At 28.0% G+C, this 25,502-nt stretch overlaps 1 long non-coding RNA gene across 1 annotated transcript; it reads right to left on the reverse strand.

The window, feature by feature from the left end:
• Positions 1–1,938: 1,938 nt before the first annotated feature.
• On the reverse strand, positions 1,939–25,029 carry LOC142330493 (uncharacterized). Its single transcript, XR_012757788.1, has 4 exons — positions 24,900–25,029; positions 20,821–21,329; positions 6,326–6,432; positions 1,939–2,076 (listed from the first exon to the last, which is right to left on the reverse strand). It is a non-coding gene; the product is annotated as an uncharacterized LOC142330493 (long non-coding RNA).
• Positions 25,030–25,502: the final 473 nt, after the last annotated feature.

Consider the following 25,502-nt stretch of genomic DNA (forward strand, 5'->3'; position numbering starts at 1 on the left):
TTTTTTTAAAAGAAAAAAGGAGAGCTTTAATATTAAGTAAATGATACTTTATACCAGCTAATTCATTTTGACTGATCATAATAAAAACTAATTTATTTTGGTCGATCTGAGAGTTCATTCTGGCATTATTTATGATGTAGTAATATGAATTTTTTATAGTTAACTTAAATATACTGCAATTAATATAAATTTAATACTCTGCCAACGCCCATGGTGGAGTGGTAGCACCAATATTTTTGTCCAGAATACTGGATTTGAATCTCAGTTAGGCTAGGCATTTATGACAGAATTTCTTGTATGATATTCTCATGTAAAAGCTTTAGAAAATCTGATTATGAATGATTTATTTAAAAAAAGGATTAACAATTAAATGTACAGAATTAATTCTTGACTTAATAAATAATAAGTACATATTTTCAATATCAGTTTAATCTCCATAGTTTATTTTAAAAATTTAGTAAAAAAATTAAAATGTTTTTTTCCTCTGTAATTGATGACTTTCTTAACATCACAAAACAAATCTAAAACAGTAGTAACCTAATGTTTACAAACTAACCTAACATTTTTATTAACACACTCAATATTTTTTACATACCTTTTAAACAAATACAAATAATATTTGTATGGTTCCTCTTTTAAAAAGTAATTTTTTCTGTAAACAAATATTTAAAAAATAAAAGATTTATATATATATATATATATATATATTTTTTATGTTTAGAATTAAATTTAAAAAAAATTTATTTATTGAAAATAAGGTTGGTGATTATCATTTCAACTTCAATTTGATTAACATTGTTACTGAAAAAAAAAAAATACAATTTAAAAAATCATTTAACAATGAATTTTACACCAAATTGCCTTTATACATTAATTTTTAATAATTCATGCAGAGAATTTTATAACGGTTATTTGAGTTTACTATGATAACTTTTGCAAGAAACGTTTAATGAAATTATTTAATTATTGCATAAAAATAAATTTGAATAGTGCTGCAGTTGTAAAGATAAATTTAATCAAATTTATTCATGTAAAAGATTATATTATATCATTGTTAAATTCCAGCAAAGATTTTTTTTTGTGTGTATAAGTAAAAATAATATAATTTAAATTCACTTGGTAGTAAACACTCTTTATTACTGAATGAATATAATAATGAATTTAAATTGTATATTCTAACAATATATATTTATTGATACTTTTTTTTTATCTAGGACAGTACTTCAAATGATAACTAATATGTACAATAATTAACTGTAAATTCTACTTTATAGAGTACAGCTCTAGTTGTATGTGAATGAATATAAAAACTATTTAAATAAATAAAATTATTCAATTTGAAATTTTGATATTAAGCAGAAAGAAAAATTAAAATTTATTTTATAGATTGACAAAATAATTGATAATTTTTAGCAACAATAATCTGATCTGACGTAATAATTAAAACAAAGAAGAAAAACTGAAAACTGACAATCCACATATTATACACTGGTGATCTATATATCATTATATTTATACAAATATATTTATGAACTTTTTTTTTTAATTTAATCACAAAAAATAAATTGATGCACTTTTTACAACTTGTCAATCAATTAATAAAATTAATAAATAATATAAATATGATGTAAAGTATTTTATTACTATAAATAACTATTTAATTAATGAATTATTATTATTTTTTAATGAAAATTATATTGTAAAATAATAAAATTATTATTAAAATATTTTGTAATATTTAGACACTAATTATACTTTATTATATAATTATGATTTTAAATAGTAATGAAAAATAGTAATCATAGATTATTGTAAATTAATTTATGAAATTTTAAATGAGGTACATTGTAATTTTACAACATATATATTTTTTAAATATAAAAAAAAATTATAATATTAATAAATAATTATTACTTACCTACATAGCTACTTCATGCCTAGTAGACTTTTGGCCTTCTTAACAATATGCCTTCACACATCCTGTCTGTTATTTTGCATTGTTTTTGCTTGTAAGATCCAGGTTTACCTGATAAACACTTCAGTTGGGAATCCCCAAGTTGGTCTACACCAGCTCCTCTACAAGATAGCACCATAAATGAATAAGCTTTATAAACAAAATCTTGGCATTTTCAGAATACAGATGCTAGCAAGTTAAAATCTATATCACAGAACCAGTTGTAGGGGAAAAGGGCTCAAGGATAAAGAAGAGAGGTGGATAGTGAGAAAAGATGATCCATTATAATAGTATACCATTTTGCCCTGGTTCCTGTCCGTCTTTTCACCAGTTATTATCCATTGCTTTGTCCTCTTTTAGTCAAATCTTCTGTAGGTCACATATAGCTAGACTACTTACCAAAGTCTGACATAGCATTATGGTATTGAGTGGGTTGTATTTGCTAACCAAATGCCTTTTAATACTGTACCTCTTCTTAATTTAATATTATCCATCTCAAATGTCAACTCCTGAACCTTATTATATCAAATTCATTACACAATTCCTTACTTCAGGCTCCCAGAATCAACCATTAGTTTGCAATGAACTGAACAGACCCTCCATTTGTTGGAGTTTAATCATGTGGCTATTAAACTTTAAAAAAAACCTTTTTCTAATAAAGGGTTTTAAAAAGACTTGAATATGGCTGCATTAAAGAGACTGAAAACTGGAATTAAACTAAACAAATTGTTATATACATATTTATCCTGGTTTTATAATAATTAGTGCTCTTTGACTCCTTAGCTGCTCTCCTCCAAGTCTCTTTCCTATATTATTAAACTTTTCTAAAATCTTCAGTGCTATAAAATGTTTAATGATTTCTTCCATCCATTTTTTGTTTGTTTACCACTCTTTCTTTCTTCGATTTAATTATGCTAGTACCATCCATTCTCTAAATATTTCCTAACAAACTTACTCTTGCAGATTATAAATTAAACAATATCTTTGTTTTCTATGAAAATGCTTAGTTCTCCATCTTTTTTAACATTCTCTAATTATTTCATTCCATAACTGGCCTAAAAATTCTTCTTAAAATCTTTCTCTAAGTCTTCTCAATACACTTTCATCAGATTTTGTATATCTTTTATATTCATGCATGCTGGTAAAGTATAAATAAACTCATGTAAATATTAATTTTTTTCATGTGATCAGTTTATTTTTGAGCAGTTTTAAATGAACAAAATTCCACTTTTTCTTACCTAAATTTGTTCTTTAATCAGGACACTCATTTTGTTTTCATGGTTGTTATATTCCCTCATTATTGGAATTCTTTAACTTCATTACAGTTTTTCTTTCCTACAGTAATTTTTTAAGGACCTAATTAATATCAGCAGAAAAATAATTTCCTTTGTTTAGCTTTCACCTATTATAAGTCTAACGTTTCTTGTCGACTTCTCACTATTATTGCAATACCATCAGCGTATCAGCCAACTCATGATAATTATATAATATACATCATGTAGGATTTTATTTGAAATAAGTTTTCATAAAATTAAGTTAAATAAAGTAGATAACATTCTTCTGAATGCCAGCAAATACCTATCCACCATTAAAGCACTTGGAGCCTTAATCTGGCTGGTAGCCAGCCATATCTCTCGATTAACTTCCTATAGCAGCATGGTAGGAGCCTTTTCCCTTAGGTAAACTACTGATGTCGGTTGAACAAAGCAACTGCATCAAGGAACTCCCACACAGTCCAACAATACGGCTCTCGCCACATTGACTCACCACTTGTGAGTGGCCAATTTTCCCCTTGACCTCTAAGTTCCAGGGTGGCCTGAGTTCTGGCCCCCCCAAGAGCTGGGAAATCGAATATCATGTGTTCCTTCGATTGGACCTCCCCGCAGATGCACAGCTCATCAGCTGCCAGGTGGACCCGAAACAAATTTTGGTTTAAATTTACATGGTTAGAGAGCGCTTGGGCTCCTGTTGCCCTTAAAAATGAAGGAGAAGCATACAATCTCCCCAGATCCTGTATAAATCTATACAAGGACCTTCCCTTAGTCGTGGCGTGCCATTCTTGCTGCCATGCTTCCATCGCGAGACTGTATAAAGCCTCCTCCGCAGGCGGAAGATGGGCAACTGTTCGAAATTTAGAACCGATACATTGAGATCATTCCACTCCTGTACAGGTCTGGCTCAAAATCACATCCCAAATACCTCGACCTCCCTGCCTCTTCGCAATTTCCACATGCCACCTGAACTTTCACCACTAAATTGATTGGGAGAGCCTTTCCCAATACAGTAGCAGCTTCATAGGAGGTTTAGAGATTTTGATACCCAAGTTATATTTACTGATCTCTCTCATTTCTCAAAAGGTTGTCAAATCGTATCGAAATGTATTCAAAATAAAATAAAGCCCAGCAATTGTTAAAGCTGGAAACTCCAATAATTCCTCATTTGGAAGGTACAACTTTTTAATTTCAATGAGAAGCCACTAATGAGGTTTTTTATTACATGTTAGTAGACATCTTGAGAAAATGTAATTACATTATTGGGAATTTGAAAAAAGGTTGCAATAAGTTTATAATATAACTTTATAATAATAACTTGATAATGATGTATTGTTTAATTTAAAAAATATATATTAAACTATTGTAGAATTTTGTAAATTTATATTCAACACTGTTACCAGCTTAAGCTTCATGTATGTTGGTGTGTGGTGCACCAATAAGATAAGTAGTATAACTACAGGTGTTAGCTACCACTTCAGTGTAAAGACCATTAGAATATAATTCTTTATATAACTTAATTAAGAATTTCATTGTCTTGCGTATGTATGTCTATAATCATTACTGATTTTCTCTTGTTGATTAAGTAAAACTCTTCTTTTTTTGTATATAAATAAACTGCTTCATTCTTTATTAATTTGCTACAATATGTAGCCAAATCTTTGCATTTTATTTATGAACTTCCTTCAACATGAAATTACATAATTATCTTGAAAAATTATATTGGTAATTTGCTGAAGATTAATTGTTGAAAAATTCTGGAATAATTTTTATTTTTTAAACATTTATTTGAATTTTATGTTAATACCTTTGAATACAAGATTCATAATAAATCACCATTTTTTATCATATCATGAAATATAAAGAAGTATTTTACACTGTTGTGTGCTATTTTAAGTTCATGTGAACATGGAAACAACTACAAGCAAACCACAGAAAAAACAATTTATGTATATAATTTTTCTATATTTTTTTTCAATAATATATGCTACTATTGCTGCATTGTTGTTGCATGTGTTTGATCAGGAAGTATGTATACAACATTACACTTTAAATTGTTAAATATTTGTTGTTTTATCCTTGCTTTGTACAATTTTCTATATTTATTCAATGTTTTAAGTTAATATGATACTAACATGCATTTACTGAATATTATTTGAATGTTGCATTATGCATAATCTAATTTTTATATAGCTGTGTAAAGTATTTTTCTTGAAAAAAAAATATTTTTTTTATTAATTTTTTTAAATAATTTAATTTTAAATTCTTTTTAATAGTACTACAAAATACACAAGTATAATATAAATCATTCTTGTAATCAGAATTATTTATTTTTGACATCAACTTATATTTTATAAATGTCAGCTTCTTAATAATCAGTTAGTGATCAATAGAATTAAGATATGAGGATAAATTTTCTTAAGTATAAAATTTTGAATGAATAGAATTTTTTTCATATTCAGTCCTTGAAATAACTAAATTATATATTAGATTAGGAAAGGCCAGCTTATTCCATATGCATCTAAACTACACGGTGGGCTTTTGTACATAATTAGTTATGTAGATTGTAAATTGCATTAACACAATACAAATTGGGTAGAAAATCCTTTTTTCAACATGCAACTGCAATATCAAGTTAATCAGTATTTTTGTCAGTTAACTGTTCCCATCCTCCTTGTACAATCATAACTTATCAAAAAATAATGAAAAGTTATTGTGTTTAAGATAATACCTACAAAATTTTGAAATATTATTTTAATTTTTGGAGCTGGTATACATTTCAGAAAAGACTGATATTGAAATTTTGTTTTGTGTTAATATTTTCCTGTGTACAGTATTTTTTGTAAGAATTTTGTTGTTAATTTTGACACCATTTTAAACAGTAAAAAATTATATAGTACAGTTTTTATCGTATTATTAATTGCACTTAATGACTATTTTTTTAGAATGTCATATTATATTTTTAAAAATTAGTCTTTTTTTATTACTGCAGATTATCATTTTTTAATAGTTGACAAGTACTTGTCAAAACTTCAATTCAAATAAACTTTTTATCTTTACTAATCTATAAGAATCATATTAACATAGATCAAGTACTTACTCTATTTATCAAGTCCAGATCATTTTGATTTTTACCCATTATCTTGCAGCTCTTAAAGCCTTGTTAATTACTTCTGAAAATTCCACAGCTTCACATAGGTTTGGGTACTGCAACATGTAAGAGGAGTCCTGAGTCAAATGATACATGGACAAAGAATATTTATCTAATATGCCCATTAACAAAGGAGTACTTCCTTCACCATATATTAAAGTTAGAAATTGTTACATAAGATTGATATGGCTCTCTTGAACTTCAATTTCAGCATCTCCCATGTTTTCCCTTTAAAATGTTAGTCTTTAAAGCTGAGAACCAAAGTTTTCCAAACTTTTAAAAAAATCACTTTTTGGATTGAGGTTTGGCTACTTTTAATTGTTGTCCAAGTCCATTTAATAGATAATGCAGGACAGTTTCCAGCCAAAGTTTTCTCCAACTAAATTTTCCTCCTTCTAATGTACAGTGGGATGATATCTGTTACTGTATATATCAAATATACAAATGTTAGTTTCAAACAAACCACACTGTCACAAATTCTGCATGTTAACATCAGAGCCACGTCAACCTTTTTAATGTATGGGACTACATTTTCTCCTACTAAAAGCTTAAGCCAGGGTTAAGGTTTGAAGTGTGCATGGTTTTGCCTCCTTGCAAGCTTCCTGATGATTTCATTTCAGACTGATACCATGCAGGCAGTGGTTTCACAGTGCTTTTTGAAAGAGAAGATTCGATTCAAGATTACTCTTAAATATTTTTTATTATCATTACAATGAAAGGTTTAATTTTCCCATTAATTTAGAGATAGTTTCTTTATTGCATAATTAATGTAATAAAGTCTGATTACTTATCCTTTCATAGGATTTGATTTCAGCTTCCTTTTCAGTAGTGATCTGTAGGTATCTAAAACAGTTTTTATTTTACAACATTAAGGTAAATAATATATCTGATAAGAATGAGTGATTATTCAGCAAGATAATAATAAAAAATTACTATCCTTTTCCCCTTACTGAATTCTAAATACACACCATTAAATAAGTTATTAGCATTGAAAAAAATTGAAACTGCAACATGGGCAAAGATGCTCTCTGCTTCTAGTGAAGAGGTGGTTGAAACAATCTATTCATTGATCAGTGTAGTATATTTGTATTAATTTCAATAGAAACTTTTGATTAAACAATGACATTTTGAAGGGGAAGATTCTAATAGATTCAAATCTCAAAAAATGTTCATAGTATAAACTTTTGTATAAATATATTGTTATACAGTGTATACTCCACTGTGAATTCTTTTTGAGTAAGTCTGTGTGGTTAAACATAACATGCATCTAAAGTTATCTATCACCTGTTACAATAAACCTTTTGATATGCTGCAGGCTCATATAAATGTAGAATTACTTTTAAATGAACATGAATCTCATTACCAATGTTTTTAGACACTGCATTTCAATAATATTTTTTTTATTAAAGCCAAAACAGGTCTGTAATTTAATATGCAATGAAAATTATAATTAATTTAATATAATTTTTTTTAAATTAAAAATTAAAATGTATGTACTTTTATTGTAGATAAATTGAATTGTATTTTTATATATGATTTAATTTTTTGTTTTTAAATATTAATTATTATTCTATAAATGTTTGTTCATTTTCGTTATATCCAGGTATTTTTTCAGTATATATTACAGTAAGTTAATGTTTCATTTTATCATAATTATAAAACAAATAAATTAATGAATATTTGGTGTGAGAAGCAAACCTGTACTTAATACGACGCATTTATACTAATTTTTCATGTATTTTACTGAATATTATTGGATGGAAAAATAATTAATTTTTTTAAAAATTTAATTTAAAAATAATTAAATTGATATAAAGTACCTCATTTAGAATTGTAATTGCTAAATACTTCAACATTTTTTAAAAATGTGAATAAATTTGATAATTGATTTTTTTCATTGTAAAATGCTTTTATGCACTAGAAGTTTTATATTTAGAATGATTTTATTGGACGTTGCGTGATACTTATTTATTGTATAAAATAATATTATAAATATGAATTTAGATTATTTTAGAAAAAAAATTCAACTGTAGAAGATGCTGCTGTATTGTTTGTTATTGTTATATGCTATATAAAAAAAAAAAACAATAATAATAAGATTATTAATTATAATGAAATATCTATTTGTCACTGTCATTAAAAATGTAATAAATAATATGTTTATACAAAAATTAAAAATAATAAGTTGTATTTTAAAATAAAATACAAAAAAATTAAAAAAAATATCATTATATTAAAATAATTGGTGTTCAGGGGAAACCTGCAATAAGATTAAGCCTTTAATTTAAAATGTTATTAATTTTTTTTTTAAATAAGATTTTTTAAATATTTTATTCTTATTTTTTCGTGGTATGTATATATGTTAATATTATAATAAATATTCACTAATTCAGGATTTAAAATAAATAATTATTAGGACTGCACCTAACACAGTGCAATAAGAATGAATTACCAGGTATCTAAGAAAAAATAGTTGAGGTTCCAAAAACATTTCTAAAAAAATTTCACATCATGGGACATTACCTAGTATGGTTTAGACAAAACTGTTTTTACATATTATCCGCATTTAAAATGTAAAGTAAATTAATTTTTGCATTTACAATTAATAATTATTGCATTTATTTACTTTTTTAAAATCAATATATTTAAAAAGAAGTGGTAAACATACATCAGGTGGGAATAATAGTGGTTTATATGTTAAAATGAGTGGTATACTAATTTAGTAAATATTTTAATATTCTGTGTTGTTTTACACAATCATCAAGTTAATCTACTGAAAAGCTTAAATTACAATTTTATTTTTATTAATATATATAACTTTTGAAATTCTATACGTAATACTACCAATCTGCTAAGTAATAAATGTTATTAATAATTCTTCAAATTTTGATTGAATATTAATAGGCATCAGTTTTTGTAACTTGTTTTTGTTTGAAAAAATTCAACAAACCAATAAATATTGTTTTATAATATTTATTTTACATATATTTTATACAATTCTAAAATGATGGGTTATTTAAGTACACAACACAAATGATAGAAAAAGCACAATTTGGTTCATTCGTAATATTTTTTATAATAATAAATGTTATCTTAACTATTTCAGTTGATTAACATAGTTTTTTTTTTAATTGTAAATTTTGATGTTATTTAACAGATATTATTTAAAAAATCATATTCTTGCTGCGAAATTATTTTTTTTAACATTTAAATAATAAAACATTTTAAATAATAAAAAAAAAATTTAGTATTTTTTTAAAATAAAAGCATTTCAGACATATAATATTTATGCAACATGTGTTTTTTTTTTTTTAAATAATACAAAATTCAATTCACTCTATTATGCATAAATAAATTAATTTATCATTCCAAACCTAGAAAATGAATCATTTTATTCAAATTTCAATGCTAAATGACAAATACAAAATGCTACTTTATTAGCCTTTGAATTCAAGGTCAAGCATGCTGTGATATATGCAAATGTAAATAACTTTGACATATATCTGGACTGGAAATTTATGTGACAGTCAAATTATGAGTAGGCCTGAAAGATATAGAATAATGTTTACCCATAAATTGTACAAAATTTCTTATAGGCTGTATATCATTGAAATTTATTTCTTATTCATTATTTGAACAGGTTAGGAGTTACATATAGAAGAAGGAATTAAAAAGAAGAATTTGTTTTGGGATTTGCCAAGCTAACTGTAGTAAACAATTTTGCTGAGTGTTTTACTCATTAAAGTACAAAATATTTTAGAGATTTAAGCTTGTTATATTAATTAATAGATTTATTGACAAAACTAACTGATCAATAAGTAAATGAAACTTGAACGTAAACTTAAAAGTAATAGTTAAAAGTTTAAATTTATCAAAGAAAAAAATTCATCAAAAAAAAAAGATTGAATTTAATTAAAAATAATTCAGTATAAATTGCATCTAAGTATTCTGTTTGAATACTCAATAAGATTCAAAAGTCAATAATGGTCTTCAATAAAATTAAAAATTTTGTTATTTGGTATTTGTTATCCATCTTCTGAAATCCTTTAATTGTAATATTTCGTTATAACAACATTTGTTGATAACGTACTGTTATTTTACGCAGACACCCAGTTCATGTTGATGTGTACAGAGTCAAACACAATTATAAAATTAATTATATTTTAAACAAATAGTTGTACAAACTGTAGATAATATAATTTATATTTATTTCATATGTTACTTTACATACGTCTTTGAAAGACTACAAGTATTAACTAAAAGATAAGTTCTCCAGAAAAAACCTGGGAAGAGAAGTTTAAAGATTGAAGAAAAAAGTTACTTGTTTTATTGAATGAAAATCTTTTTATTTCTCATGAAGATTATCAGTTCTATTAACAACAAAAAAATGAGGTATTTTTCTTTGAGAAAAATATACAAAAAAAAAACCATATATGTTTGTTTTAAATTGCAGCCAATTAAAAAACAAATAGCAATATCAATTAAATAGATTAGCGTTTTTAGTACACCCAATTTAAAACGCTAATCTATTTAAATACGCGAAAATGTTACATGGCTCATGTTTCATTACAAATGATTCTGTTAAATGTTTTTACCAATTGCCTAAATAACGTTCATGAATATAGCGTACTAAACAACAAAAACGTTTACAACGAAAGCTTCAAAATCCGGAACATTTTTAGTTGTAACTTTTTAACATAGCTTTAACCCCAATGTTTTTGTTTTTTATACCCAAAACAAATATAATTTTAGATAAATCGTTCTTCAAGAAGTGTAAATCGTTCGTGCGCCGTGCGCAGCCGCTGCGAGCGCATAACAAACAAACCCAGGCATCATCCTTTTTTATGGAAAGTGAATGAGAAAATTCATTCTACACTACGAAAAATTAATTATGACAATTCTGTTCATATTAATCTATTTCACTCCATTAATCCTAAGTTCTAGCCCCAGTAATATTCTGACCGTTTTCTTCATTACCTTCGGTCTAAAAATAAGTAATTTAATAAATATAAATAAATTAATAAATCATTACAAACGTAATTTTGTAATTTTATTACATAATAATTACTATTATTATTTCTGTATAGTATAAATTACAAAATTATTTTTCAAAAATGCATTAGAGAATTGATTTAGTATTTTAGTGAAATTTTTTTTTACGGTAAAATGAGACAAAGCAATTTTAAAATCTCGATAAAAGATTGCCTGTATGCATATAATTAAAATATTCAACTTCATTTTTATTTCACAATACATTATAAAGAGAAAAGAAAATTACGAGTACAAAATTACTGCATATAAGTTGTATAATACAGTATAATATATAAAAAATAAAAGATATAAAAAATAAAAGACTAGAAAATAAAATCTTAAATAAACAAATTTTTTGTAAATTAACAATGTCAAGAAAAAATACGTAAATTTCTGTAAGATTAGGTATCCAATCCTTTTTTTGTTAATTTTAATAGCTGAACAACCAGGGAGGTTATTATCATTACCCAAACCCCTAAATAAAAAGAATGCCTCTTTACATTTATTTTACAGAATAGATTAATTTTGCAGTAACTTCAATAAATAAAAATACATAAAAGTAAACACAAAATGATGTTGGTAGTGATGGCTTACAAAAATAAAAAATAAACAACACTTTTTCAAAAGGGATCACCAACAAAGTGTAAAAACAAATACAAATGAGTGTGTATAAATTTCATTACGTAAATTTCAGGAAAAACAAGTACAAAGAAGAAATATAAAACTACATATTTTTAAAATGATAAGCTATATGTGCTTAAAATGTCAAGTAATATATAAGTAGGAATATAAACAGCTATCAAATGAATTAAGAAAAAAGAATCCTGGTATTAAAATACAGTTCAGATGTATTCTCGTATATTTAAAAAAAATAAACAGCTTGTCATTTCAGCCATTTAATATGTAGAACCTAAGAATTCTTTAGTTAGTTTAAATTTATGTCTTAATGCTGTGAATTTATTTAAATACTGCCCCACTCATTCCTTGTACTAAAAAAATTTACTGGATCTTAATATAATCACCTGTTACAATAATGTAATTATGACAGAATAGGGAGATGGTCCATTTATTAATAAAAAATAATATCTCAACCTCTGTTTTTAATCCAGATTAAATAATAAAACCTTTAACACCTGATATACGAGTAGTTTACTAGAATGTTTTACTTATGTAAAATACATATATTTTTATCTGATATTTTAGTTGTCAAAATGAAAGTGATAGATTTTAGAATGCTCTTCAAATATATGATTTTTATTTTTTCTGAAATTGATTCAAATAATTAATCCACTATGTTATTAATGTATATATTATTTTACCTTGGTTGGAAATTTTTCTGTTAACAAGACCTGAAAAAGACAGGAATAATTAAAAATGTTTAAAAAGTAAGGTAAGGTCAAACATATTCCAGGCCTTCTCTACTTGAATTTTCCTCTTTTGCATCTCCTAGAGTAAAATATTTGGCATATCAAAGCAGACAGATTAATTTTATACTTATATCAATAAACCTTGTACTGCTTCCCTAATGTTTAATCGAAAAAAGCTGTATAATAGCTCATGTTGATTAACATTAAAATTGTGAAATTTTCATATAATAATTACAGAAATGTCTTTGACATAATGAAAAATCTGATGAAAAGCTTTTTCTTTCTACATGTTTCCCCATAACTAAGTCAATTTTCTTCCATATGTGTATAAAGTTTTTATTTATTACAAATAATTATAACAAAAAAAAACAACTATAATTTAGATTATAATTTAATGTTATTAAAAATTGTGTAAGTTATTTTATAGTATTATTATTATTACTGAAAGTACGTATAAAATATGTAATTAGAATTTTAGTAATTCAGTGTTACATTTTATTAATTTATTTTTATTTTTGTAATATATTAACATTCATTTTAGGCCTAAAACCCAATGGACAATATTACAAAGATGTAACTATTATTATGATGTAATAAAAAAAAAGTGTTAAACATTTAAATTTATTAATTTATGTTTTTGTTTTTTTATTTTAGTAGATATTTGATTCTAGCTAACAAAAAAAAATTCTACTTTATATGATATTAAAAATCTATTATTTATTAAAATAAAGTTCCAAATTTTTTTTTCAAACATTCATTATATTTCTAATTCCTGAATATTTTGATTCTTATGTATTTGTTCTGTGATGTTTAATTTTTTATTATTATTTTTTTTTTATTTAACATTCAAATGAATATATTAACATAAATAAAAAATTAGTGGGTCAATCTTAAAATTACATTTTTAAATTTTCTCAACTTATGTTGTGTATCCTCAGTGCTAAACTGAATTTAATGTAAAATATTTGTTATTTGACATAAAGTTAGAGAAATTTTAATCTACATATACCTTATAAGGACTGTAAATGTTTAAGTTCATTATATTAGTAAACTACTCAATACTGAGTCAAGCAAATCACTGAAAATAGTAAGTAGTTTCACATCCAGTATCATATTACCAATTATTTGCAATAAAAAAAATTCATTAAAGACTTACACATCAACAAGTATTAAACATCATTATTTAATTTTGTAATTCATTAATCATTTTAAATTGTCATGATGATAAACATTTATCACATAAAATGATGATAGACATTTTGTAAATTATAAAATAAATACAAGATATCAGTAAATAAACTATGATTTAACAATTTTTAATGAAAATTAAATAGTGTATTTTATAAACACAGATCATCATATTGTGTAATTTACTGAACTTTACATACCATTCAATATAAGACATGCACCATAATATAAAAAAAATAAAAAGAAGTTATAAATATATCTTCAGTAGAGCAGAAGATCTTCAATTATTATTGTCATGATATTAAAACAAACCTACTTATGATATTCAATGATTTGTTTGGGAGGATAGAATAATAAACAAGATCTCTATTTTTTTTCTTTAAATAATATTGTTATTTTAATTATATAGTGATCACATATTTCAATTTAAACCTTTTTGTAAAAATAAATTTTATGATATATAAATAATTTTCTAAATTAGAATACATACATATATTTTTAAAACTGTTCAAAGCACAGAATTAAATGAAATGATATGTACTAAAAAACAAATACTACCAATTTAAAGTCATTACTTCGATTAAGAAATGAATTATATTAAAAAGAAAAGAAATAGATTATTACAATAAATATTGTGCATCATTATTGTCTTCCCTTTTAATGATGATATATAGTATGTTGATTTATTCATTATTGTTGCCAACATAAAAAAAAATTAAACTACCTGTTTTAAAAATTAATTTAAAATTAATTTTGTTGTGTTTTAAATATATTTGTTGTATTGGTTATTAAATATTTATTTCAATGAAAACAATATAAACATTTTTATTTTAGCCATGCCCTTGATATTTCCAAGAACAATTAATCAGATGTAACTCTAGAGATTATGTTAATAAGAAATTTTTTTCAGTTTATACTGCTTCATAATACAGTATGAGATTAGTTACAGTTTAGCACCATTGATCTGAGACAGTGCTGTTAATTAAAACTTAAAGTTCTATTTGTTTAAGAGAATTTATAGTCAAACTGGTCTACCAAGAATTTTTTGTACAGGAGTATTGCTATTTATGTATTGTTTGTAAGAAGAAAAAAAATGTGATTTTAAAACTTTTTTCCATGACAATAAGTGTAAGGAATTATTTAAAAATTGTTTAATATATATATTATTAATATTTTTAATATTATATAATATTAAAATACTGTATATATATATATATATATATATATATATAAACACACCAAACATAGTAACAGACGCTAAAAAGCTAACATCAAAAGTCGACTTTCACGGGATCCCGCATCATCAGTCGGTACAAAATTACATCAAATAAACACAAAAATAAAAATTTAGAAAACTTAAATCCTAATAACCATGATACTTGAACAATATAACTCGACGCCAACTGCAAATTTTGTACAACTGATGATGAAATTCCGCGAAAGTCGACTTTCGGTATTAGTTTTTTAGATTCTGTTACTGTGTTTGGTGGTTGTTTTTATGTATATATATATACTCTCGTACATATATGAGCTAATTTTGAATTTCAACAATTTTTTTTTTTAATTAAAAATATGCAGGAGGGATAGTAAAGACCGCTGGAACTTTTCTCTCCTTACGGTTGGCGAACCTGTGGCCTTCATGGCCACATTTACTGTGAATTTACTGTGAACTTACTGTGAATTTACTGTGAATTTACTGTGAACATTACTAGCGTGGCCATGAAGGCCACGCTAGTAATGTTCACAGTCAATGTACTGCATTCTCTGTAAGTTGTCGCGTTGTAGTATCTTTGATTACGTGTTGGTTATTACGTTATAAAATGAATAGGAAAATCGATGTTTCCACTCACTATAAAATACGCAGTCATACATTTTTTAAACTATCAAAACAATAAGCCGGCTGAAATTCAAAGGCAGTTGGTTGCTGTGTACAGTGATAATATAATGAATGAAAGAAACATCCAAAACTAGTGTGAAAGGTTTAGAAATAACAGAATTAATGTGCATGATGAACAATTGTCAAGGACCTTCCCAAGTCCTTGACAATCACCAAGGACTTGTTGAAACGCGTCGATGATGAAATTAGATAAGATCGTCGCTCAACGCGTTTTTCGACCTGGCCCTTCGTTTTCCTGATGTTTCAAGAGCTGTTGTCGTTCGCATTGTTCATGACCATTTAGGCTTCAGAAAGGTTTGTACACGTTGGGTGCCGAACGTCTTTACGGAAAGTCACAAAGAATCCGTATGAGATCTGCTTTGGAATTTTTGATTCGCTACACAGAAAAAAGGTGATGAGTTCCTTAATTCAATTGTTACCGAAACATGGATTTCGTATTCACGCCAGAGAGAAAGTGGCAGTCAAGTGAATGGCATTATCCTCAATCATCAACCAGAAAAGGTCAAGCCACAGTTTTTTGGGATCGGTTTGGCATATTGCCGATTTATTTTCATGCCACGTGGAACGACTATAAAAGCAGAAGCCTACTGCGAAACTCTATATAAGTTACGGCGCGACATGGATGGCTGACCGACTGCATCGTCCTGCTGCACGATAATGCACGTCTACATTTTGCGGGTCCGACATATGATTTACTGAGAACATTTGGATGGGAAATTTAAGATAATCCACTATATAGTCCGGACTTAGCACCTTTTGATTACCACTTGTTTGGGAAATTGAACGAATTTTTGAGTGGTAATCAATTGGCGGGTGACTATGAATTTAAAAATGCTGTTAATCAGTGACTAAACGTACTGGCGGCCGAAGAATACGACGAGGATATATTTAAGCTGGTGTATCGCTACAATAAATGTCTTAATTCATATGGTAATTATATAGAGAAGTAGTTAAGTTATGTATTTTAAGGGAAATAAAAAGTATTATTAAGTTTTTAGCATAAATTTTTTTTACGATGAAACTGTCTTTACTTTAGAGATAATATCTCATAAATTGTACATGAAGAGTTCACTGGTAATGAGTCCATAAAATGTTGACCGATTGTAAATGAAGTACATATTTTGTAGTGCTTTTCTGCATTTTCCAGTTGCTATAGATATTAAAAAAATAACTGGGTCCCTCCTACTTTTTTTTGTTTGTATTATAATCCCCCAAAATTTAGTGTTCTCTAACATCAGCAGTTGCAGTATAGTAGTAATTTCTAGACAAACTATTTAGATGTTAAAAACTTTTGATTTTGAAAAATTATTTGACCCAACAAAAAACAGATCCTGTTTTTTACCAATTTGGTTTTACAATATAAAACTACTCGTAATATTACCTTTTTCAGATATTTATATTTTTTTATTTCTTCATTTCATTTATTTTTTAATAAAGAAAGCTATTAAATAACTTCATCGAAATTTAGTTTTTATAGTTTACAAAGGCGTTATTTGTACATAAATCTGTTTTTTAATTACTTTTTGTGATTCATAAATTTAAAACTTTCAAAATATAACTTTCCATAATTTGTAATATGCAATAAATTACACTTAATGAATCATCTCTTGAAGCATCTTTTTCTTGAAACCCACATAGATTACAAACAGATATATCTATTTGTAATGTGATTTTAACACCCTTACTTTGAAATATCATAGCTTCATTTAATATGTAATAATATTCATGAAAAAAATAATAAATTCATGAAAACGTTAATATATTGACAGAAATTTATTGTAAAAATATCATATTTTATTATTTTGGCACATATTTATTAATTATATTATTTATTACTACAATCAAGCATGACACAAAATGAACTAAGTATACAGCCCCAAAAAAATGATAAAGATAACATAGGTTTGAGCAACAGTCATGTATTCATCTTTATAATATTTTTTTTAATTTGATATTCTTTGAATTTCTGAGTATGCTTTGCCCATAGTGACATTCAGCCGTTTAAGTAACCCATTCAATCTATACAAACACTGACCAAGTAGTGAAGATCATAACTATTAAAAAAGTACCTTTGATTGGTGCTTCTTTTATCTTAGATGCTGTAAGTGTTCCGATATAGGTGATGTAAAACAAGTTAATTTACCTTTTATATTTATTAATGGCATCTTTATACAATTCTATCAGTAGAGAAAATATTCGAGTAAACATTAAATTAAAAATAAGAGTTAATCAGCAATGAGTGTGAAACTCATCTACAGAGTAAGTTGGTCTGTCTAATCTATAAAATATTTATTTTTTACTTACAAGAAAAATAAAACAATATCTTTGAGTTTTAAAATGCTTTTACTTGTACTAAACAACAGTAGTAGATATAGAGTCAGTAAACGAAGACCGACAATAAAGTAATGAGACTGACTTTTCTTTGTAAGATGTGGCAACCCTGCAGCTTGCGTAGTCACACCATCTTTGACCTTGGTCTATAAGCTACTTCTAGTCCACGCGGCACATTGATGCAACTGCTCAGTCGTAAGTTGTGCTGTAATAAGTGAACACGTGTTTGTGTCTCTCGTCAAAGAAATGAAACCGCAAAATATTGCGCAACGGTATACCATTTCTTTTTGCGTTAAATCGGGTGAAAATGCGACAACTTATGGTAAGCTTCAGAAGGCTTTTGGAGAGGAGGTTATGTCAAGAGCTCAAGTTTTTTGGTGGCATAAAATTTTTAGTGAAGGCAGAACGAATGTTGAAGATGAAGACCGCAGTGGACGACCATCAACCTCACGGACAGATGTCAACTTAACCAGGGTGCGTGAAATCGTACGATCTGATCGAAGATTATCCGTGAAAGTGATTGCAGAAGAACTCAAAATCGATCGAGATACGGTTCGTCTAATATTAATTGAAGATATTGGTATGAGAAAGATTTGTGCAAAAATGGCCCCCAAAAATATCACACAACAACAGCGAGAAACACGGAAAAATGTGGCAGCCGATCTGTTAGAGCAAACGGAAATCAATCCAGATTTGTTGAGCCGTGTTATTACTGGTGATGAAGGTTGGTTTTTTCAATACGATCCAGAGACAAAACGTCAAACGTTCGCAATGGTGCTCAAAGGGATCACCCAGACCAAAAAAAGCTCGCATGTCAAAGTCAAAAGTGAAATGCATGCTTGTGTGTGCTTCTTCGATTCCAAGAGAATTGTTCAGAAAGAGTGGGTGCCTCCTGGACAAACAGTTAACCAATATTTCTTCGTAAACGAGTTGTTCATGTCCGTGCCAACATTGCTGATAATTGGATTCTGCATCACGATAATGCGCCTTCCCATACTGCTCTGTCAGTACAGCAATTTTTAACCTCAAAACAAATTTCAGTACTACCACAGCCACCTTATTCACCAGATATCGCTCCGTGCGACTTTTTTCTATTTCCAAGAGTCAAAATGGCGGTCAAGGGACGCCATTTTCAAACAACACAAGATCTCCAAAAAGCTGTGACGAGGATCTTGGAGGATATTACAGATGATGGATGAGTTCCAGAAATGTTACTATCAATGGCAGAAGTGCTGGAATAAGTGTGTGGAATCAGAGGGTACTACTTTGAAGGAGACAACACTAAACATGACTAAAACGGTAAGCAACATTTTTTCACATCAGTCTCATTACTTTATTGTCGCACCTCGTATGCTATTTTAAGGTTTCAAATAACTAATTTTAACTTACCTTGAATTATTGTCTAAGAGAAATTAAGTTTAGTTTATTAATAACAGTTAAAACTGCATTAAAAAAGAAGTTTTGCTCTTCTTTTCATAGTAATTACATTTTTATGTTCTAGTTAAAAACATCAACAATATCTAGTCACACTTTTTCAACTGACTAAAATTTTTATGAATCCAATTTTCCAACTTATTCTTTTTTCAGATGTGATTCTTTAAATAAACGTGAAAAATAAGTAATCACAATACTGTTTAAAAATTAAAATTATACCAAGATTCAAAAACTGAAACCACTTGTAGATTACAAAATAATCACGTTTTCAGCCAGAATAGTTATTAAATTTGCATTTCATACTAGTAGAGTTCTTTCTACATCAAAGCACCTACTTATACTAATCTGATTGTGATGTTTTCCTATCATTAAATATCTTTTGTAAATTTACTATCCATATAATAAACATTTTTAATTGTAGAATACATAGTTTTTTATTATTTAAACATTTTTATGAATAATATTGTTGCAATAAATCAATTTTTTTTAAATTTTTTTAATTATAAAGTTGTAGTGTGTAAGTTGAACTAAAGTAATATAAAGCACTTGACCCAGTTCCTGTCACAGAAAATAAGTGAGATAAGGCACTGAAGAGAGGCAAGGGTAGCTAAAAGACAATGACACTCAAGTTGCAGTCACGTTTAGTACTATACTTTATCTATGTCTCATTATTATCAGACTTCAGTATTCACATACCTTAGTTATGCAGTTCTTGCACTTTTATTATATACACTAGTACAAGTATAAAGCCAATTATTTTTCACTGAAATGAAAAATATAACTTGGAAGTTTTGGATAATACAATATTATCTTAATTATTTATTAGCCTGTATTACAAACTTTTGAAATATGCAAAATCAACTTGAGAAGCCCTCAAAATGAAAATTCTTCATAATTTGTTGCACTTTCACTCAGTGATAATCCAAAGGCAGAGCCAGACAAGCAGTACCCTGGAATGACGACTGAAGGGGGGTAGAATTTTACACTGAGCTTTGATGCGTCTAATTCCATTGTTATTAATGAAGAAGCACTAGAGAAAATAGCATTATTATCTTATAAGCTGAAATTCTATTTTTGATACATGTATTTCTGTAATTATAAATTATGTAAAATAAAAGTATTTAAAATATATAACTTATAGTCCCTAAAATAAGTGTGAGGTTAAAAAAACAGTATGTTACAGGAAAAATCATAACCTTCAAAGAGATGTAGGTTTATATCTATTAAGAAGAAAAGTTTTAATTTTTCTTTTAACTATATAAAGTTATTTAAAATCATAACTGTGGTGAAAGAAAGTCAAATATAGCACGTTAAATAAATCATAATTATTAATTACTCATCAAATTTTTACAAAAAAAATCTTGCATCATGTGATTCTCCCGTTTCTTTTTTATTTGTTTCTTTCTAGCATTTTTAAGTTTTATTTTCATTCTTCTATGCTGAAGTTCAAGTAATCACACTACTTTCATTTTCTTTATTGTTTTTTTGTTATCTCTTCTGTGTTTCTTTAATTTGTAGTTACAGGCAGAGACAATAACAAAAAAATAATAGGCTTCATCAATAACAGAATACTTAAAATACATCCAAACTGCTTTTACACTATCAAACTGCAGCACTTAGAAACATTTATTTTTAAAACTTTGTTATATTTATCTCACTTCTTCCAAATTCAATTATATAAATGTTTATTATAAGTCTGTAAGTCCTGTAAGACAAAAATGCCAATAAAAAAAATAAATATTTTATTCAGATTGGTGCACAATTAATCATATAAAGACTATATCACAAAAATCAGTACATAATGTCAAGATGAATAGCTGAACTAATCCACAGATATAAAAAAGATGGAACTGCCCTACTTCTGTATAGAGTAAGGGAAACTGTGGTAAAACCTTAATAAAAGTAATGTCTCAAAATACACAGTTAATTTTAAAACAAAAAACAAGGATTTGTAAAACAAAAACAAGTATGTACTTGCATTAAAGCTAAGGCTAATAAATATATGAAATAATTTGAGGTCTGTTGAAAAAGTATACGACCATTTTTTTCTACTCTTTTTTTTCTTAAAAAATATTTGAATGCAAGCATTAAAACTTGTTAGTGTGCAGAACTAGTACTTTCTTTTTCTTGTACTGGAAGTGGGGAAAAATCTTTAAGACACCACTAACTCAAAGTAGTGGTAGTGTCAAATTTGCACTGACTAAAACTTCTTCCCCTTCTCAAAACACATGGTCACCAGAACCACCTTAATGGTATTACACAGTCCAATCTCCATGGCTGTCTTTCGGCACTAGTTTAACATAAGATATATATCTAGGTGACTCATTATTTATATTTTAAAGACTCCTACAGTCTTGTAGATATCATCATCCTGCAACAGCTACCCTCACATTGGCACCTGCAAAGCTGTCTGCCCATCCCTAGATCACTACTAAAAGTTTCCTGTGCTACGCTTCTTCCAACTTCTTTATAATAATTTTGTTGATAATCTTCCACTTATCTTTCTTCCAGAATCCTCTCAACAGTATTTCTGGATAAAGCAGTTCTAGCATCCGGAGATTCCAGCTGTTGTTGATATAATCATGAACAATAAAGTATTTTGTGTTCTACTGCATCTACCTTGCCATAGTACGTGCATATGTCAACTAATCTTCTCCTTCACGAGTAGAGATATGGTCAAAAACATCCATGACTGGTAAGTAACTGTTTTAACTCAAAATTGAGTTTAACGAAGACTTTATCCATGGGATCAATCTCATCATCAAATTTCTAGTCTCAGCCTTACACCACCTACCCTGCCACTTCACTAACATTATATCTTGGGTCTCTTCCTTGCTCATACTACCATGTCTGAGTAGACATGGAGAAGACATACACAGATACCTTCTCTTACACCATCAGTTCTAATGGCGGATTGCAGCACTAGTATCTACTATACTTGAGTGTTTTTTTAACTTTATACAGTGCATCAGTTATCCACAGCCATTGTATGAGTTAGTATAACAGAAGCTTATTGAATTTTTATTTTTTGTGTACAATGACAGGATGTGTTAAAATAGTTGCTGCATCAAATTCTGCCAAAAAGTAGCGATAAAAAAGTGAAACGAACTGTAAAGTTAAGCAGCTTTACATGAACGGAAGTTTGAGGGCGGGTTCATACAAGTAAAAGAGTGATATAACTGTTTTCAAAATGTTCGATTTTCAGTTGAGAGTGATCAGTGCTCCAGTAGACCACCAATAAGCCTAAATCTAAATCTCATTAACTTTATGGGTGGTTTGATAATGGACAATTTTAATGAATCCTCACCAAGATGTAGACTACCTCAACAGACCATGGTATCTAACTTCATTTGTAAAAATATACTTTGTACAAAAAAATGTTATATGTTCTTAATACCAGACATATATCAATTTTCACATGCTTCAAAATTTCCATTTAAAATTTCAAACTCCTCCTGACAAACAAATTAGTCATTATATATATATATATATATATATTAGTATTATTGTTTGCCTAACCTGGACAATAATAATTCTTTATTACTCTTTTTATAATTTTATAACTGTATAGTGTTTATTATTCTCTAATTTTTTTTGTCTATCTTTATATACATTGTGGAATCATGTGCATGTGTCATATGAAGTAAATAATATGAGGTCTTTTTTCAATTTGAAACCCTCTAATTTTTTTTTTTTTTTTTTTTGATACTCAGTATCATATTCATCAAATTAATATATTATGGTGTTTCTACGCTTACGTTAATAGGAACGAAAATAAAATGGTTTAACAGAGTGAATAGCAGCTATTAAACTGTTGAAGGTATCTGAAATTTGAGAGGTAATAAGTTAATAGAATGAACTATTTTGTGTAAAAATTTCAATGCAAATGGTGAAGTCGTTTTTTTAATGGCAAGCATTCAAATTCAAGCAACACGACAGAAAGCTCAGAAAATTGTGTCTTCTTCATTCCACGATAAAATACTTTTTGATAATAATAAATTACCGTTTAAGAGACCACTAAACACAGATTAAAATCTCTTCAAAGGTGGTGTGACTTGTTTTGATTCCAGCTGGTTAGTTTTTATTTTATAAAGCTTCAAACTCAAATGTATATAATTTCTGTAAGACAGTATGTGCATATATATACTAGCCGTGTCCCGCGACTTCGTCCGCGTGGGATTTATTCACTCGTTACAAATAGTACTTCATTGTGAAAATTGATTCGCAAAAATTAACGACTATATGATACATAGCTCAAACCCGCGACTTCGTCCACGTTGGAATCACTTAATTTATTGAATATAGCTGCCCGGCCGGGCTTCGCACGGTTGGTGTACCCATTTAAAAAAATAAGATATTTGTTGCAGTCGTTCAGGGTTTTGGGCCACTTGTTCAGCAGTTTCTGCGGTAAAATACACCCTTTGGCCGTTTTCTAAGTGAACGGCTAACTGCAAGACTGTAGGATGTCGCTCGTGAATGGGAAATTCTAAAAATCGCCAAACAGCTTCGGATGTACTTATGTACCGGCCATTTACATAGTTTTCCACTTCATCGTTTGGGTTTTTGACGCTAAAAGTAGCTTGGTCAGATCCTTTATTGATATATTTACAAATGTATTTGATGGCTTGAACTGAGTGGCAGTACTCTGTATTTATGTCCGCGTTAAACATCCTACACAATAATGGAGAATAAGGGACAATCCACCTATTATCTATATAGAAAGTACTTCCTCTGATATTTAGCGTAGCGCTCTGGCCTCCATTTTCGGCGTCACGACAACGATAAATTGGATATACGTCCTCTCCGGTTTGCGTATCGTTGACGAAAACGTCGAGGGTACTTTTTTGTGCAGATATCGTTTTTCATACATGGTGCTGTTAAGTTATGCTCTCCGGATGGACCGTGCACCATATTTTTAGTCACGATATCGTACAATATCGGGTCGTTTTGTTGGTTGGGCAGTTCCGCAACTATGACACTATCAATTTCGTCTGACTGGATTTTTCTTTCTAGCCAAAACAGCAAATGACAGTGAGGTAAACCCCGCTTCTGCCACTCCACACTTTCCATGTAACATTTCACTTTGCCGAATATTTCATCTTTTGTGAATAATTTTATGAATTTTTTCATCTTTAAATGAAATACCCTTGAAATTATTTTTATTGCCCTAGCCTGTAAACTATTTCTAGAAAGTTGAGATCTTAATCTAATGGGCATTTTGCAATGATAAAAAAAACTAAATACTACATCAACTAATACTAAATTATTTACTTACATGTTGAACAGGAATTAGCCTGTATATGAAGTGGTGATTAAAAAATTATAAAAAATTCAAAATATTTTCAAGGAAAAATATTCGATATCGCACACAACCGCTGCGTAGGAAGCCGACTTTATTTTGTGACATTGACTCCCCTCCCGCACCCCAGTGACGCTTAGGTCACATGCTGCTGCCTAGCTAGCCGAGCGGGGTGTGGACTGGGCGAGTAGCAGTGGCAGGCGGTGGTGGGGACGCGAGCGTCAAGGGATACACGACGACGACGATGGACAGTTGCTAGTTACTGAATTACAAAGATAGAAAAATTAAAATATGTTGCTTAAATAACGCGGTAAAAAGTAGCCTATGATCATCAGGGATAATGTCGGCTTCTAATGGAAAAAAATTTTTTCAAGTCGGTTCAGTAGTTTCAGAGCCTATTCAATACAAACAAATCTTTCCTCTTTATAATATTAGTGTAGATATAATATTCTAATAATATTCTTCAACACTTTATCCTTGGTATTCGGTACAATTAATCTGTGATGGCACAAACTACTTTATGTCCTGTGAATAAAACTTATATTTCATAATAAATTTTCTTCTCATGCACAACTTCTT

This window comes from Lycorma delicatula, chromosome 9, assembly GCF_047948215.1.
Source record: "Lycorma delicatula isolate Av1 chromosome 9, ASM4794821v1, whole genome shotgun sequence".
In the NCBI taxonomy this organism is placed as follows: domain Eukaryota; kingdom Metazoa; phylum Arthropoda; class Insecta; order Hemiptera; family Fulgoridae; genus Lycorma; species Lycorma delicatula.